The 18,133-nt window shown below is 45.5% G+C and overlaps 1 long non-coding RNA gene across 1 annotated transcript; it reads left to right on the top strand.

Moving 5' to 3' along the window:
• Nucleotides 1-243: 243 nt before the first annotated feature.
• LOC128341770 (uncharacterized) lies at nt 244-15,598 on the top strand. The gene is made up of 2 exons (XR_008314560.1): nt 244-475; nt 15,293-15,598. It is a non-coding gene; the product is annotated as an uncharacterized LOC128341770 (long non-coding RNA).
• The last annotated feature ends 2,535 nt before the right edge of the window (nt 15,599-18,133 follow it).

Here is an 18,133-nt window from a genome sequence, read left to right as displayed (position 1 = left end):
CCCTGGGTGGGGTGGGGGCTGTTACAGTAGGAAGCTGTTATGATCAGCCAAAACTGGGCTAAGAAAGCCAAGCCTGCTCTTGGCTGAGCGTAAGAACCCCTGGGAACCATGCACACGGGCATAATTGGGGGGGGGCAGCCAGGGCATGTGCCCCAGGTGCCACTGAGGGGGGGCACCATGCCAGTGCCTGCCCCCACCCCACCCCATTTCCCACCTGCCCAGCACCAGGGTCCCTCAGGCACTTGCCGTCCTGCTTGCCTTGCCCTCCGGCCTAGGATCGGCCTGCAAACTGCAGAGCTCTTCTCTCCCTGCCTCTCAGCAGATCGGCGGGTGGGTGGGGCTTACAGAGAGGCCTCTGTGCAGGCCTCCCTGAAGCCTGAACTCGGCAGGCCCCAAGCAAGCAAGGAGGCAGGCAGGCAGAGTTCTCTGCAGCAGAAGACCTTCTGCCCAGACCATTCAGCACAGCTTTTGTCAGGTAGAATGGGAATTTCTTTTTGTGGTTACCCCCCACCATGTATAGGGATCTGCTTGCCATAGGGATTTGATATGGGGTGTGTGGGGGAGACTGAGAAGCTTCTGAATATTTGATTTAAAACAGATTGGAAAATTTGCTGGCTTTAAAAACAAAAACTGTCTAAAAAGGCCTATAAGTGGCTTGTTTCATGGCAGAAAATTACAAAAACTTCTGGAACAATATTGTATTTATTTATGTATTTATTTATTTATTCAGTCATTCATTTATAAATGCACTTATGTTCAAGTTGTTTTGCAACCCAGAAAGTCTGAGTGAGAACTGTGAAGCACGTGTTGTGCTTTTATTTTATTTTATTTTTCTTGGGTGTGAACCCCTCCCCAATAACTCACAGGGACTTCAGGGTACATCTGGCCAACATGTGAATGCAGCACCTCCATTCCAGAGGAGATGTGTGTTCAAGGGCTTTAAAAGCCTTGTGTGAAAAACCTCCTGGAATCAAACTTTACTGAATTTGTTTAGAATTCTGAGAAAACATACATAGGCGCACACTCCATGGTCGAAAGTCTCCTTTGCTAATCTGCAACGAGGGGGCCATTTTAATAATTAGTGTTTCTACTAGGCATTAAAAGTAGCACAAATATATAGTACTCAATGTATATCACTATATATTGTGAAGTGTGTGTGTATTCAGTGAAATGTATTTCCAGGCAGCATACTTTTTTTGAAATATCAGACTTAAATCCTTGGGGGCCTGGGGTGTGTGGAGGCCCTGGACTTTGAGGGGCTGGGGGCCCATTTTAAAATGTCATGTTGGCCCATTCCAACCTTGCTATGCCCCTGGCAGAATAGATACATATGTATTGATCACTACACATGGGTTTCTGCACAACACCTGCACAGAAGAAACTTCCATGCAGAAAATGTGTCTCTTGTAAATCGACCCTGAATTTTCCATCCATGACTGAGATATCTGAGAGTTAGAGTCAATAATAAAAGAACAGCACACTGCTTGTGACAGGAAGGGGCAAATTACAATGATTTCTTAGTCTGGCAGGGGCTGGTTTTAGCCCTGGCAGAACTTGGCTGTCTGCTCCTGTTACAAATGCCTCTGTCTAGTGTGGCAAACTAATGTATCCTCCTCCCTCCTGGTGTCAAAGTAAGCACTAGAATGGTGAATGCACATATACCCCATCATGAGCCAACAGTCATTACAAGACAAAGGCTGGCAGGAATAATTCACTGGTTTATAGACTCCCTCCGCCCTGCCACCTTCTTCTTCTTCCCCTATTTTGCTAGTGGCTATTTGGGCAGGTGATCCTCTAGGACAAAGTCATGTTTTTTAAAAAGCATGAGATGAGACAGAGAAAATGACACTTGGAATCCTCACGTAACTCCTGACTGTTGTTCTAAGTCTTTAACAGAGATGCTTCATGTTTTCAGGGTTTGATCAACAACCATGTCTAGATGGTACAGTGTTTCTTTTAACAGGGATTTCCAGATATTGTTGACTACAAGTCCCATCATCCCTGTTTGGATAGGGGCGCAATTTCAGTGCTTGCCCTAGGCGCTATTTTCCCTAGATACGCCTCTGGCCATGCAGCACTTGGCAGCAGTGTGGTGGCAAACCCACCAAAGAGGTCAGCCTCTTAAATGGGGTCAAGGAAGCAATCGCTCCCTTAGCCCTATTTTTTTTAATCATCTGCCAGCACTGGCTGCTTGCAGCTGGTCCTGGGAGACTGCAGGGCTCCCACCTGTCTCCAGGGATCCCACAATGCACCACACATTTACACAGTGCACTGTGGGGGTTCCAGAGACCCAGATGATGTGTCCTGGCCCCCAACCATCCATGCTGCCAGAGGAGGCAGCTGCACATCTGGGCACGCAACAACAATCATCTGCGGGGAGGTAAGCTTTTCAAATCATCCTCCCTGTGTGCCCTCTAGCTCTTTCTCACTGATAATGAGAAAGTGCTCTCGGACTCACCAAGATTCAGGATATGGAATCTGTATTCCAGGACTCAAATCAGGAAGATGTCAATCTGTTCTTCCTGAATAACTTCACTGAAAGGGGCAGGAGATGTATCATTTCAAAGCTGAGAGGGATGGTAAAGTAACAGCCTAGGTTTGGAATGTCTGTGATCTTTCATGTTTCCGTGAGCTTTCATGTGGTAGAAAACCACTAGGAACAATAGTAAGGAAAGGCTTTCTTAAGGCAAGGGTGAATTATCATCTGGCAGTAGACCAGTCTTCTCCCTCAGCCCTACTCCTATCTATATGCTAATATTCTGAGCTCACGCTGGTAATCTGGTCCATGCTGCACAATTAATTAAGACATTCCCACAATTTCTTGGGCAATTTGTTACTCATAATGCTACAAAATGTGCCTCAGCAAACATGCCAAGTGATTTCTTTCACCACTGATGAATAAGAAGAACCTCCATAAGTAAGGAAAGGGGGCAACATCCTGACTAATGCTGGACTTGTACAATGAACAAAATTGTGCTAGAAGATTGCATAACTGCCCTATACCACGGGGATGTTCAGAATTGCTCTGTTGTGCAAAATGAACAAATATTGTGCATAATGAACGCAATGAACAGAACACTACAAAGCATTTGAGGCATGCCACCCATCGTTAAATGCCTTGTAGTGAAAGCACAAGCATATTTGCTTTTGTGCAACACTAATCTGGAAAGCAAGCTTCAGACTTAGCACAACTTTCTAGTGCAACAGACTCACACTAGAGCAAGTATATGTACAAGCATAATGTTAGTCAATGAGGCGATTTTCACAATCATCAAAAAGTGGGCTAAGGGAGCCTAGCCCACTTTTTGGCGAGCGTGAGAAACACCGGGCTCACAGGTGAGCCTGGTGTCCTCAAAGCGGGTAATCTGCTTATGGAGCCCTCCCCTTAGATGAGGTTAGCGGAGCGAGCACTCTACTAACCCCGTCTATTTGATCGTGTGTTGCTGTGGCACAGCTCTGCACCATGACAACACATGAGGAGACCCCTGCCGGGAGGCTGAAATAAGCCTCCCGTCCCTGGGGTCTCTCCAGGATGCCCCACACGCTCATGTGGGGAATTCTGGAACTTCTGGGGGTCATGCGGCCCCCAATCCCCACAGCCCTCACCGGCTCTGTGACGGAGCTGGCAGTAGTGTGTGGACGGCCGATTCGGCCGCCTAGGGCTCCCTGCCTGATCGTCTCCGGGGAGAGCGGGCTAAGCCTGCTCTCCCCGCTAACCCGCTCTCAGCGAGTCTCACCGATCGTGAGCCTCACCTCATTATGTCAGTCACATTGGGTGCTAAATCTGAATTCTGGCATATTTTGTAAAGCTGCTGGTTGTATCTCAAAAAACACATGCAACCTTTGCTGTGAAAAGTTTTTGAAATTATGAGAACAGTTCTTACCTCCCATGTATCATGTGATATTAGTGTTTACAAAGTGTGGCGAACTGCTTGAAGAGAAGGTAAGATATGTAGTAAGATTGCCATAAACTGCACATGGTCATTATCATACAGAAAGCAAATCAGAGTTGAGCAGTGATTGTCTAGGTTAGTGGTAGGGAAGTCTAATTATTTCAGTGTATGTTTGAAGCCCTGAGGTTTTCATGAACAAAGATGCAAAAAAATGTGCATGTTTTTCAATCACATGGAGAATTTCAGGAATGGGAAGAAGCTATTTTTGAAAAGGCATAAATCTTTCTTGCCATTTCTCAGAATCTGATGAATTGAGGATTGAATATTATTGTTTTTATTATCAGCCTCTGGCATTAAGAAACAAGAATTTACCTGGTATTTATTCCCCATCAGCCTACTAGTATCCTTCAAAGTTATGTTTGAGGCCCAAGCATGGAAAGATGGAAAGGGGACCCTTTAACCTTGCCCAGAGGGCCATGTGGACCCAACCTGGTCTGTAAAGCCATTATTACAAGAACAAAATGGAGGCTAAATTGTTGATCATGCTTGAGGATGTTTATGCAAACCTATATGGATCAGTGTCCTGATAAGGCGGTACATATGAAAACAAAAGAAGCCCAGAACTTTGCTTCTGAACTGCAAGTGCTCATACATGGCCGGGGGGGGGGCAGTATTGACTAATCCCTGCTAGGGGTATGCACAGAACCAGCTGGTCCAGTTCGGTTCGAGTCTAGACCGGACCTGAACCGGACAAGGCCAGTTCAGTCTAGTACCCCTCAAGCCCACCCCTGGTTCAGTTTGGTCTGGGGGGGAGGTGTTCATGAACATTTTTTTAAAGTCAGCAAACCCCCTGAACAGGGGGTGTTCGGTCCGGGGTCAGACCGAACAGGGGAAGGTTTGGTTCTACCCCGAACAGTCAAACCTGTTTGCACATCCCTAATCCCCACTTCCTGCAGAAGCTGTGTGCCACCTGAAATTCTTGTTGAAATGTAGTTTCTATAGGGATCTCAGAGAAGAGTTAATTACCCCTGTATTAAGTCAGTTTGGGTCTGCTTCAGAGCAAGTGAAAGTATATTTTTTATTGTTGGATTTGAACGATTCTATTTCCTTGAGAGTTGCAAAGTTCTGCTTTATAGCAGGCAAACTATGGCAGAGGAGGGTCGAAAGGAGTGATGAAGGGTTTGAGTAGCAGAAATTTGGTGAAGGTTTACTATATTAGTCTTTGCTTTCTTTTTGTTTTATTGTATTATTATCTGCTTTTACTCCGTAACCTGATTGTAACCTGATTGTATTATTCTGTAGTTGTTTTATTTTATTTGGCTGTTGGCCATAATAAAGTGGATGATGATGGTGAAATTATTTCCCGGAGGACTGCACTATCCTCTGGGAAATAATTTTGAATGGTTCAAAGCAGTTCAGAAGCAGGGCTATAGCTGGAGCATGCATGCTGCTTTTGTTTGCACATGTGATGCTTCAGTCAGGATTTTGGCAATGAAGTGCCCAGATATCTTGCAAGATTTGTTAGAGCCAGTTAAGCAAACTGTTAGCCAACAACATTTTGAATAGGGAGCTGCAGGCCAAGGCCCTCTAGGAGAGCAAGACACTCTGGGACATGTAGTTTAAAAGACCAAGCTAAGTGTGCCAATCTGTGTAATATGCTCTCTCCAAAACTACATGTCTCTGAGTTCCTTAGTTCCTTCTAGAATTTCCTGCACTCAGACAAAAGAACAAACCAAAACAAAACCTGGCAGCAAGTAACAAAAGGGACCATGCTAACCAAGGAGATTGGTATGCTAGAAAAAGTGGGTTTCATTTCCATAGCCAGTAAAGTCGTTTTCATGACCAAATCAGCTGGGGCTGGGGAGGACTGGGGGCGGGGGGAGGCAGGAGCCTACCTGCCTTCGCCCTCATGATTCAAGCCTGAAGAGGGCTCACGTGCCCAGATGAGCAGCATGGTTGTGACTGATGCAGCAAGCAGGAGGTCCCCACCTCCTGCTTGCTGCATCAATCACCACCATGCTGCTCATCTGGGCATGTGAGCCCTCTTCAGGCTTGAATCATGAGTGTTCATCTGGGCATGACAGTTGAGCCACCACATATCCCACAATGCATCACACAAGCAACGTGGTGCATTGGGATATCTCCCTGCTGCTGGGCCACTCCTACCCCCAGCCTCTTTGGCCAAGATGGCTGCTGGTAGCCCACGAGGAGCTGCTGGCAGCCAAAACACCCACATGACCTGGCAGTGAGGTAGAAGGCGTGCACACATTCTCCTACCTCATTATTAGCCCAGGTTTAAACCAGGGCTACCTGGGGGCAGAGCATCAGGATTGGAAGTGATCCTGGCATTGCACACAATCAGCCCTACCTGGGGTAGTCCTGTTCTATCTGTGTCGGGCTGGTCATATGAATGACCTCAGTGTCTAAAGGGCATTATCACTTGTGTGTATACACACATGCCCTACTGCCAGATGCATCCAATAAGCTGAGATTTATGAGATGGGGCCTGGTGATGTCAAAAGACTTCCAAGTCGCTTAATGTCACAAGACTTGATGTCACAAGACTTCCAAGCTTGGAAAAACTTTGGGGATGCAAATCTGATACTAATGTAGAGTCTCCTGGTAAAGGGGCTGTGCCCAGCAGTGCCCCACAAATGGCCTGAGATTCACCTTCTCAAGTGCCACCTGGGGATGGGGGGAGGAAAAAGAAGTTGAAAAAACAGGATAATTTTTGGCAAACTGGCAACCATAATGCCATGCCTGACCATAAATACAAATCAGGCAACCAGTTTAAAAAAAGAAGCTAAAGAGCACCAATCAATCATCCATTTTTTTCTGTTCAAAAAGAACAGGGAGCCTGTTCACACAACCGAAAATTTGGTAGGACAAGTGTACTACCCAGGTTTGGGAGCAGTGCATGCTCCCAGCTTTTGGTTGTGTGAACAGTCTCATTATGTAACACTATTTTGTAACTCAGTCTGTGTTAAGTAAATTAATAGAGAGTCATCTGCCAAATGGGCAGGATGTACTAGTTGTGCTGTAGCAAACTGCTTAATTTGAAATAACATTTAATAAAACTAGCATGGCTATTTCCATAGTTTCCTAAATGAATGTTAAATGCAAAAAAATATACTTCATATTGCAATATCTTAAAGCTGAATGGCAGATGCATATTTTCCCCTCAGCCTATTTCTATAGTTTTTTGAACATAGAAAATGGTTTGTAGTATTTACTGTATGTTAGTAAATAAAATAAATATTGAAGCTCTACACACAATCAATGTGTAGAGCCTGCAGGGCTTCTGCGGGGAGAGCGGGTGCTCTCCCCCACAGATGAGCATCTAGCCATCGATGGGTGGCCAGATCAGCCGCCCACACAACTACAGGCTCCGTCATGGAGCCAGTAGGGGCGGTGAGGATTGGGTGCCGGCTGGCCCCCAGAAGTCCCAGAATGCCCCATGCAAGTGTGTGGGGCATTCTGGGAAGACCCCCAAGGCTGGGAGGTTTGTTGTAGCATCCCAGTGGGGGTCTTCTCGTGAGTCGCCATGGTTTGGAGCTGTGGTGTGGCAACTCATGATCACCAGAATAGGGTTAGTGGAGCGCTCGCTCCAATAACCTCGTCTTAAAGGGGGGGAACTTAAGTGGGTTAACCGGCAGGAGCCATGTGGCTCCCAGTGGTTCTCACGACCACTCAAAAGCAGTCTGGGCTCCCTTAGCCCACTTTCGCGCAGTCGTGTGAACAGCCTCATTATTATGGTGGTGGGGAGAGAGAGTTCATACATTACAATACTCCCATAGAAGGTGCCTTGGTGTTGGAGGTTGGGGACTTGTCTGGTGCCAAGTGCAGAACTTTTATTTTACCCAGAGAAGTAAATGACAGTTATTCATTTATTCTTTTAAACAAACATATATACCCCATCTTTCAGACCCATGGTGTCACAAGAGCTGGTCCTGTGGTAGCAAGCATGACTTGTCCCCCTAGCTAAGCAGGGTCCACCCTGAATGCATATGAATGGGAAACCACATGTGAGCACTGTAAGACATTCCCCTCAGGGGGTGGAGCCACTCAGGGAAGAGCAGAAGGTTTCATGTTCCCTCCCTGGCTTCTCCAAGACAGGGCTGAGAGAGACTTCTGCCTGTAACTTTGGAGAAGCCGCTGCCAGTCTGTGTAGACAATACTGAGCTAGATGGACCAATGGTCTGACTCAGTATATGGCAGCTTCCTATGTACAAAGAGGAAAGTAAAGCCGTGGACTCAAGGATAGTATTGGGATGAGGACTAATCCTGTTCCCTAAACATGATTATCCCAGTTTCCAAAGGGCAAATGTTGCCCTTCTCCTAACAATCTTTTCAACTCTAGTTTATTTGCATTGTGCCATAGACCTCAATGGAAGCCACTGATAAATAAGCCACTGATAAATAACCCCATATTTATTTTATTTACATTTACATTTCTAAACCACTTTTAGTCATAGATCAGGGATTCTCAACACTGAGTCCCCAGACGTTATTGGACTTCAACTCCCATAATTCCCAACCAACTGTGGCTGGGGATTATGGGAGTTGAAGTCCAATAACATCTGGGGACCCAAGGTTGAGAATCCCTGTCATAGATAGTGCTGCTGTATGGAAAAGAGGGCAGGTCTCTAGTACCTTTCAGAGATGCACAGAGGAGAGACTTTCAACAATTGCAGCTTGTCCTGCAGAGGGGAGAAAAGCTTCACCTCCTGAAATTCCCTCTTCTGTGCATCTATTAAAGGGTACAGGAGACCTGTCCTCTTTTCCATATGGCAGTCCTAGTTATAGACCCCAAGGTGGTTTACAATCTGTTAAAGAAAAACATAAAATCAACAACTCTAAAATAAGTTATAAACACACAAGTGTGATAGAAACAACAATATAAAGCAGCTAAAAGTCAGCAGTAAAGCCACAAAGGCCACAAATGGCTACAAAGCAGGTCCTCCTTTCATTTCCCAAACACCGGAATAAACAGGACATTCTTTCACCAGCCGCAGAAGGCTAGGAAAGGGGTGGGGAGCAAACTTTTCTGTGGAGGGAATTCACAGTTGGGCAGAATCACTTGGAAACAGGCAGTCCTTAAGATATTTAGGGCCCAGGCCATTTAGGTAATGATCAGCATCTTGAATTGGACCTGGAAAGAAAGTGCCAGTCAATGCTGCACTTTCAAAGCTGGAGTAATTATGGGCCATCTGCCTTCTAACATTGCATTTGCCTAAGTTGTGCAAATTGTGTTACACAAGAGAAATCCCCCTGGAAATAATGGCATATGCAAATCCAGTGTTACTAGGCTGATATACTGTTGTGCAGTATCTCAGCCACAATCACTTCGAGCAGCCCCAGATAGTTGGCTAGTCACTACATTCTGCATTAGCTGATGTTTCTGTATATTTTTTACAAGACAGCCCCAAATAAGGCATGTTGCAGCAATCCAGCTGTGCCATGACCAAGGCATGGGTTAGTCTTCAAGCTAGGCTCGACATCAAGCCAGCCTCTTTTGACCAATCAGACCCTTAGTTCAAAGAACTGGCTCGCGTGCCAGCTTGGGGGGGGGTATACTTGTAAAGGGAAACAGTAAATTGTGGGCAGGGGGAGGGAAAAGGTAATCTTTACCTTTAAAATTCAGGAGCCAGGAGAGTTGCAGGAGCCGGGGTTCAGGCCTCTGCTTCCACGTGGAGGCCATTTCCACGACTTCTGTGCATGCGCACAGGCCATTTGCATCACCACGCAATTTGCACACCCCTAGCATGGGTGATAATGGCTGACATGATGCACAGCATTATGGCTCTGTAATAATGCTTTACCAATGTGGCTGCTGCGGACTCAAAATGCAGCCTCGACACTGTCAAAAATGGACAGTTGTTCTAGTAGTTCTTCATTGACATGACAATTCTCTTCATTGTCGTGAATGGGGGAAACTGCGGAAACACTGCTAGTGCAACTGCCTGTTCTTAACAACATCAGGATGCCTTCCGAGTCTGCAGCAGCTCTGGAGGCCAGTGTTATAGAGCAATAATCTGCACATCATGTCAGGCAGTGGCCAGACCTCTCTCAAGGAAGGCTTATGAAGCCTTGGCTTGGGCAGCTGGTGAACAATCCAAGGCTGTGTAAAGGTGCTGCTGGTCACAGCTGCCACCTGACTATCCAGGACCAATGCTGGATGCAGGAGTACCCCAGAGTGCAACTTCGTCTAGAATGGGCTGAACAACTTCACCCAATTAGCTCTCTTACTGACGACCAACACCTCCAACTTATCTGGATTAAGTCTCAGTTTGTTCACCAACAGCCAGCCCACTACTGTCTCTGGCCCCTGGTTTAGCATATCCACCAACTCCTACTGATCAGATGAAATATTTGGAGCTGGGTGCTATCCACAGTCTTCACTATTATCTTTTCATTGTCAGGCAAAGTCTATTCTGTTCTCACAGGTATTTTATACCGCTAATTTAATTCTATTCCCTCCGTTTAAGTGTTTATTGGTGCTGGAATTTAGCACTTTGCTGTGTTTTTAGCAGCTGTGTTTTGTTTTGTTTCCTTTGCATTTTTCACACGTATTGTGTTTATTGACATTTTGCTAGCTGCCTTGATGCTAAGTGGGTAAGGTGGGATATCAGTCCCTAAAACATTCAGCCACTGATTCTGTAATACCGTATGTAAAGTAGCAGGGAGGCAGTTTATGCAACACTGATATTTACTGCTCAGAGCAGTAGTGCTGACACATCTGGACATACCTAAGAAGTACAGAAGCTGTTCACAGGAGCAGCCCTATCCAGGCTTGGGCAGCCCTACCTGAGTGTGGCTGCACATGTGAAGTGTCAGGATTAGGGATGTGCCCCAAACCATTCCGGAGGTGGCGGGGATGTTCTCTTAAGGGTGGAGGAGGGTGCACTTACCCCTCCCACCGCATTTTCCCCGCTGGTGCTCCATTGTATCAAAGCCCCTTGGGGTGGCAGCGTACCTCCCTGCCACCCTGTTGCCCTCCTTGGCCAGAAGTACCAGGCATGCATGCATGTGCCCATCTGCCCATCTGCCATGCATGCACGCACACGTGACAGGTGCATGTGTGCCCAGTACTTCCAGCCACTTCCAGCCAAGGAGGGCAACAGGGCGGCAGGGAAGTACGCTACCGCTCCAAGGGGCTTTGATACAACGGAGGGCCAGAGGGGGAAATGCAGAGGGAGGGGTAAGTGCCCCGCCCTTATGGGAACACCCCTGCCACCTCCAAAAGCTAAAACGGCCCCAGTGGTTGAAACGTTTCAACGGCTTCTATAATGGCTCTGAAAATGTTTTGGGCCCAACCTTCATCAGGATGAGGCTGATCCTGGTGCTGCCTCCCCAGGTAGCCAAGAAATTTAACCCCAAGGTTTTTCCCAGGTTAAAGGGCACAAGCACGCCCTTTTACCCAGGTCCCTGGTCATGTGAATATTTCATTCATTCATTCATTCATTCATTCATTTCTATACCACCCAAAACTTGCATCTCAGGGCGTTTTACAATAAAAATCATTTAAACACTAAAATCAATTAAACAGTTAAAATCATTTAAACAAACATTAAAATCAGAACTCAACATTAAAAGTATTAAAACTATAAATCTAATTAAAAGCCTGCGTGAATAAATTTGTCTTCAGTGCCTTTTAAAAAGTTGCCAGAGATGGGGAGGCTCTTATTTCAACAGGACACAGCTGCCACCTGACTATCCAGGACCAATGCTGGATGCAGGAGTACCTCCAGAGTGCATGTAAAGTATGTACACTAGATCCCCTAGATTAGATCAGCAACAGGGTTCCTTGCATGTGTGCCTCTCTGCCTTCTTTAATTGGAACCTGTCACAATGTTTCCAATAGCAATTCTAAGTGGAGGTGCTGCGTGCCAGGCACTCCACCATGGGGTGCATTGCAGGTTGCTCACCCAATCCAAAACTCAATCCTTTTGGGTGTTATTTCATTCATTCAATTTCTATACAGCCCTTCCAAAAATGGCTCTGGGAAATTTACACAGAGAAATAATAAGATGGATCCCTCTCCCCCAAAGGGCTCACAAACTAAAAAGAAACTTAAGATAGACACCAGCAACAGTCACTGGAGGTACTGTGCTGGGGGTGGATAGTGCCAGTTATTCTCCCCCTGCTAAATAAAAGAGAACCACCATGTTAAAAGGTGCCTCTTTGCCAAGTTAGCAGGGGTTAAGCACACTACAACCCAACCACCCTCTTCTTCAGAGCAAGTCAACACCTTTGGGCACTGGCACGTTGGCACAATGGCACATTGGTGAAGTCTCTTGAACCCAAAAGTCCTACAGTGTGTAACACAAGCACTGTGGAATACAGGTGAGACGTGTGTATAGATGGAAACCTCCTGCATTAAAATAAAGCCATGCGGAAGCCCTCATTCTTCTGATGGAAGGATAGGGGAACTGAGGGTGACTGAGATGTGAGCCGTGGTTGGGTGACAAAAATTGCAGCTTCACACATTCAGACGATCACTAACTCAAACTTCTGGCATGTTTACCTCTGGTTTGGTGTTATGTCTGAATGTGGCCTGATTCTGCTGCCTCCTCAAACAGATACACCTGAAGCTGGCTTGGATAGCACCTGTACTGTACCTGTCATCACAATGGTCAATTTGCAGCCTTTTAAAAATGAAAGTATGTACATTATTTCCAGAAAGTGCTGTAGGACTAAGTTATTATCTATAGCAGTAGTTCTGCAGCAATAGAAGCAACAGAGGAGGACTGGCAAATATCAAAAAATATCTGCAAAATGTCAGGAGGTCTGGGCAAAATCCAGAATTATGACCGTTGAGCTGCCTGCTGCACTGACAAAAAAAATAATGGATTAGACCCTCCCTGCCACCAGAGATGATTTCACCAGGGCCGCAGGTGGAGTAGATTATTCCTCATTGTTTCAGCTTGGGCAGCATTGAGAGGTTTGTCTGCTGGGCACCTGGAGCATGCTGAGCAGACCTAGTATAGCTTGTAGAAACTTGGGAGATCTGCCAGAATCCTCTAGGATCCCCACAGATTCTGACACTGCCTTCAGATTTCACGGAAGTATCAGCATCAGTGTCAGCCAAAATCCATCACTTAATCCCTTTTCAGATACTGGCTGACTTCCAGAGGAACAAACCAAGGATGCAGCAAAAGCAAAAGCTGCATCCTCACTGGCAGAGGTTGCTCTTAATGAAGCCAGAGACTTCCTGAGTAGCAGACCACATGGATGTGGGAAGTGAGGAGAGATTTTCATTGACCTCCTTTCCTGGCCTCCAGAAGTGCTCTGGAATTATGCCCCTCAGGGCTATGCAACCCTCAGGGGCATATTTATGGAAGGCACAGCGCACTCCTGGAGACTGGGAAGATCAGAAAATATTGTTCCCTGCTCCCCACACCCGTGCACATTCCACCACTCAGGAAGCCTCTGGCAATGAGGACACAGCCTGGTGCAGCATTTTCAGTATGTTGCTTGAGATGTCAACCATTATTCTGAAGAGAAAGGAACGTGTGAGGTGGAAGCTGTCATCATGCCAGCAGAATTCCCTGTGATGAGTCTATACATGTTCATTTCAGACAGTGAAATGAGCTCAAGAATGTTGGAGTCATCTATCTCCCACCAATGGGTGTTCATTGCTCCACAGCAGGGGTGTACGTTGCCTTGGGCAAGGGAAGACAAATGTCTCTAGGTCCACAGGGCCTGGAGAGCCCCCCAAGGCCCCGTAGCCAGTCCTCCTACCTTTCCTGCTGGCCCCCTCTCCTGCTAGCCCTCCTGCTCTGGCCAGGTGAGCTAAGCAGCCTGCAAGCTGCTGCAACCCCTTCAGTCTCCACCTCTCAGCTGTTCGGTAGGTGGGTGGGGCTTCCAGAGAGGCCTCCGTGCAGGCCTCCCTGAAGCCTGAATTTGAGTGTCAGCAGGCAGACAGCAAGGCAAGAAGGAAGGAGGGAGGGAGGCTGGGTGGCCAGCGCTGGCTGCCTTTGCCCACCACAGCTCTGCCCAGCCTTTGACTCCTCAGGCTTAGTAATGGAGGAAGGATGTAATTTCCTTTTTGTGATTATCCCCTCCCCCCTCCGTATATTTAGGTACTGCTTGCCATAGAGCTTTAATATAAGGTGGGAGGATGTAGGGCAGAGACTCTGGATATTTAATTCAGAGACTGAGGAATTTGCTGGTTTAAATTTTTTTTAAAATTTTTTTTAAAAAACTATTTTTAAAAGAGTAGTTCCACCCCGATATGGAAGGAATTGCCCTTTGCCTTCAGTAAAGAAACAACCCGATTTCAGCCCCAGCCTTTAGATCACCTGGAATGACTGGGCATAGGGCTTTGGTTTTGAGTAGAGAGATGTGGGAGAAATCGGTATATTTAAACTGAAGTGGATTGGACAAATGGTTGGTTTTTAATATTTTTTAAATTTAAAAAAAATCAAAAAAAGTCCTATAAGTGGCTTGTTTTGTGACAAAGAATTACCAAGTCCTTTAGGTTTCAGTGAAATGTACTTCCAGCTAAATGTGGTTAGATTTGCTGCCTGAGGCTGCAATTCTCTACACACTTACCTGGAAGCAAATTGTACTGAATTTGATAGGATTTATGAGAAAACATACATAAGATCGCATTGCATGGTTGAAAGTCTCCTTTGTTAATCAGCAGTGAGGGGCTCATTTTAAAATCTCGTCTCCAGGCCCACTCCAACCTTGCTATGCCCTGCTCCACAGAATGATGTCTGGAAAGGACACCTGTTCCATTTCTCACATAATTCAGGAGCAGTGTAACCCCTTAAATCTGCACCATCTTTTAATTACCATGAAATTACCTGTAGCAGTGATGAAGCTGCAGAAGTGGCAGCTCCTGAAACAAATCTGACAGAACGTCAGCATTTTGGTCAATTAGATATGCAGTCTGTTAAGAATTTCTATTTGGAGCCTAAGAAATATACTGAATTCATGTCTACTGAGCCCAGGCTTTAAGCTTTTTCATCCAGGCTATTCTTCAAATGCCTGTTTCATTTCTTTTCTTTCTCCTTTCAGTTTAGAGAAATGCCTTATTGTAGCCAAGATTTTTTTTTAAAAAGCTTTGAAAAAAATCATCAGCTGATACGGCCTCAAAATCCACCAGCATACAGGACCATGAAAGGGATGAAAATATAAGAGGCGGATACAGATTGCCCAGCGATTTGTGGATGGTTTAATGGGTGAACAGAGCCTGCTGAGCAATGGGTGGCCAGCAACCCCCGCACTCAAAGCTTGTTCCTGCCATTTATCTAGGTTGTTCATAACTAGGGATGCTGATAGGTCACATGTAATATAGAGTTCTTCTTATTAACTAGAGGTAGGAAATGCTGGGAGATTAACAGTGATAATGATGATTAATGAACTGACTCGTTTTTACTTCATTACAGATCCTATTATTGGCTCAGCTGGTAGTTAAGCAAACACTGTCAAGCAACAGCTCTTGCCACCCACCTGATTGCAGCATGAAAATTATTTGCTAAGGAATTATGCATCCACTGAGTGTGCTAAGCAGAAGGCAGATATGACACTGAGAAGGAGCCAATTCCTTTATAAATCTTCTCAGGAGGAAGATGAGGGACTTAAGCATGGTTACTGAATAGAATGGCTTGCTTCTTGCACCTGTGCAATTTAAGTGCTTCACTTCATTCTTGGAGCCTGGGCTGGAACTGCAGAATAAAATGGAAATAGATACACTTTGGAAATAAGTTTTTATCCTCACAACAACCCTGTGAAGTTGGTTAGGCTGAGAGATACATGACTGGCCCAGAGTCATCCTCTGAGTTTGCATGACTGATGCTCATATTTATTATGTATGTATGTATGTATGTATTTATTTATTTATCATATTTCTTTACTGCCTGATATATGCTTCTCTAGGCACTGCACAAAGTTCAAAAACACAGCAGATGTAAAACAATATAAATACAGTAAAAATTCACACACACACACAAACAATACCAGAAGAAAAAAATACATTAAATCGTTTTAAATTTTCAGTTATAAGTCTGAGAAAACAGGTACATCTTGAGGGTCTTCCTAAAAGCATTCATTGATGGAGATGCTCTTATCAGGGAGCATATTCCAGCGCCCCAGGGCAGCCACAGAGAAGGCCTGGTCCTGGGCTGGCATCAAACAAGCCGGCAGCAACCATAACTGGACTTATCCAGAGGATCTTAATAGGTGACAGGGTTCATGGCAAAAAAGGTGCTCCCTTAAGTACCCTGGGCCCAAGCCTTTGAGGGCTTTATAAGTAATAACCAGCACTTTGTATTTTGTTCAGAAACATATTGGCAGACAGTGCAATTCTTTCAAAATCGGTGTTATATGGTCTCTTCAGGTTGACCCAGAGACCAATCTGGCTGCTGCATTCTATATCAGTTGTAGTTTCTAGACTACATACAAAGGCAGCACCTCCTACATATGTTTCTAGACTACATACAAAGGCAGCATTACAGTAGTCAAACCTAGAGGTTACCAGCATATTCACCACTGTTTTAAGGTCATTTACCAGCAGAAATTGATGTAACTGACGTATCAGTCGAAGCTAATAAAAAGCGATCCTGGCCACTGCCTCAACCTGAGAAACCAGAGAGAGTTTTGGATCCAGGAACACTCCCAGGCTGTGTACCTGATTTTTCAGGTAGAGTGTAACCCCATCCAGAACAGGCAGATCTAAATCATCTCTTGGGTCCCAACTCCACAAAGTCAGTACTTCTGTCTTATTTGGATTCAACTTCAATTTGTTCTCCCTCATCCAGCCCATTACCACTTCCAGGCAGGCATTTAAGGAGATTATGCAATTTCCTGATGAAGCTGGTATGGAGAGATCTGGACCAAACCTCCTGATGATCTCTCCCAGCAGTTTCATGTAGATGTTAGTAAGCACTGGAGACATTATGGAGCATTGCAAACTCTACACTTTAGTTACCGCTTTGCAGAGCAACACTTTCTAAGTGACACCATCTGGAATCTACCAGAGAGCTAGGAATGTAACCACTGTAAAACCACCCTATCCAACCTCCCTCAAGTGACCTAGAAAGACACCATGGTCGATAGTACTGAAGGCCATTGAGAGATCCAAAAGGATCAACAAAGTCACGCTCCCTCTGTTGATAGCCAGTTGGAGATCATCCATCAGGCCTACCAAGGGAGTCTCAACTTCATAGCCCACTCAAAATCCAGCTTGAAATGGATCTAGATAATCTGTGTCATCCAAAACTGCCTGGAGCTGAGAGGCCACCACCTGCTCAATCACTTTGCCCAACCATGGAAGATTAGAAACAGGTCTATAATTAGCCAACTCTGAGGGAATTAGCCAATGCAGGTTTCTTCAGATAAGGTCTAATAATAGCTTCCTTAAGAGGAGGAGGCATCCTGCCCTCCCTCAGAGAAGCATTTATAATATTTACCAGACCCTCTCTGATAATAGGATTTCCTAGAGGAGATAAGCCAAGTTGGGCAAGGGTCAAGAGAACAGGTTGTAGGATCCACGTTCCGAAGCAGTTTGTCCACATCTTCAGAAGTCACAAACTGAATGTGATCCAATCTAATCCTATAAGAGGAGTTGCTGGACACCTCTACAATGGACTCTGCAATTACTGTGGAATCCAGTTTGGCCCAAATCTGAGATATTTTATCCACAAAAATGTCATTAAAGACATTACAGTGAGTGACTGATGGTTCCAAGTTCAAATCCATGGGAGAGAGATGCCCCCTCATAACCCTAGACAACTCAGCTGGACGTGAATTTGCGGAAGCAATGCTAGCAGAAAAGAACTGCTTCTTTGCTGTCCACACCACCAGAGCATAGATCTTTAAATGTCCTCTGTGTTGTGATCTGTCAGATTTGTGCAGTCTTCCTCCACTTGTGCTCTAGTCATCTACCTTGCTGCTTCAGCTCTCGTAGTTCTTCTGAATGCCATGGAGCTAACTTTGAAGCAGGTCGGAGAGGACGCTTAGGAGCTATTGTGTCTACCGCTCTAGTGAGTTCATTATTCCATATTTGCATCAGAGCATTGACAGAATCACTAGCAGAGCCAACTCCAAACCCTTCTTGGAATTCTATTGGGTCCAATAACCTTCTCTGGTGCACCAATCTAATGGATCTTTCGTCCCTGCAGAGGTGGGTTGTGGTTGCAAGTCCTATTTTGACCAGATAGTGATCCATGAATGACAATGGGGAGTTGACAGGAGCCCCCACCCATGGAACACCACCGTGATCAGAGCAA

Source organism: Hemicordylus capensis, chromosome 2 (assembly GCF_027244095.1).
Source record: "Hemicordylus capensis ecotype Gifberg chromosome 2, rHemCap1.1.pri, whole genome shotgun sequence".
In the NCBI taxonomy this organism is placed as follows: Eukaryota; Metazoa; Chordata; class Lepidosauria; order Squamata; family Cordylidae; genus Hemicordylus; species Hemicordylus capensis.
The sequence above is the reverse complement of the archived record's forward strand: the minus strand, read 5'-3'. Positions and strand labels throughout refer to the sequence as shown.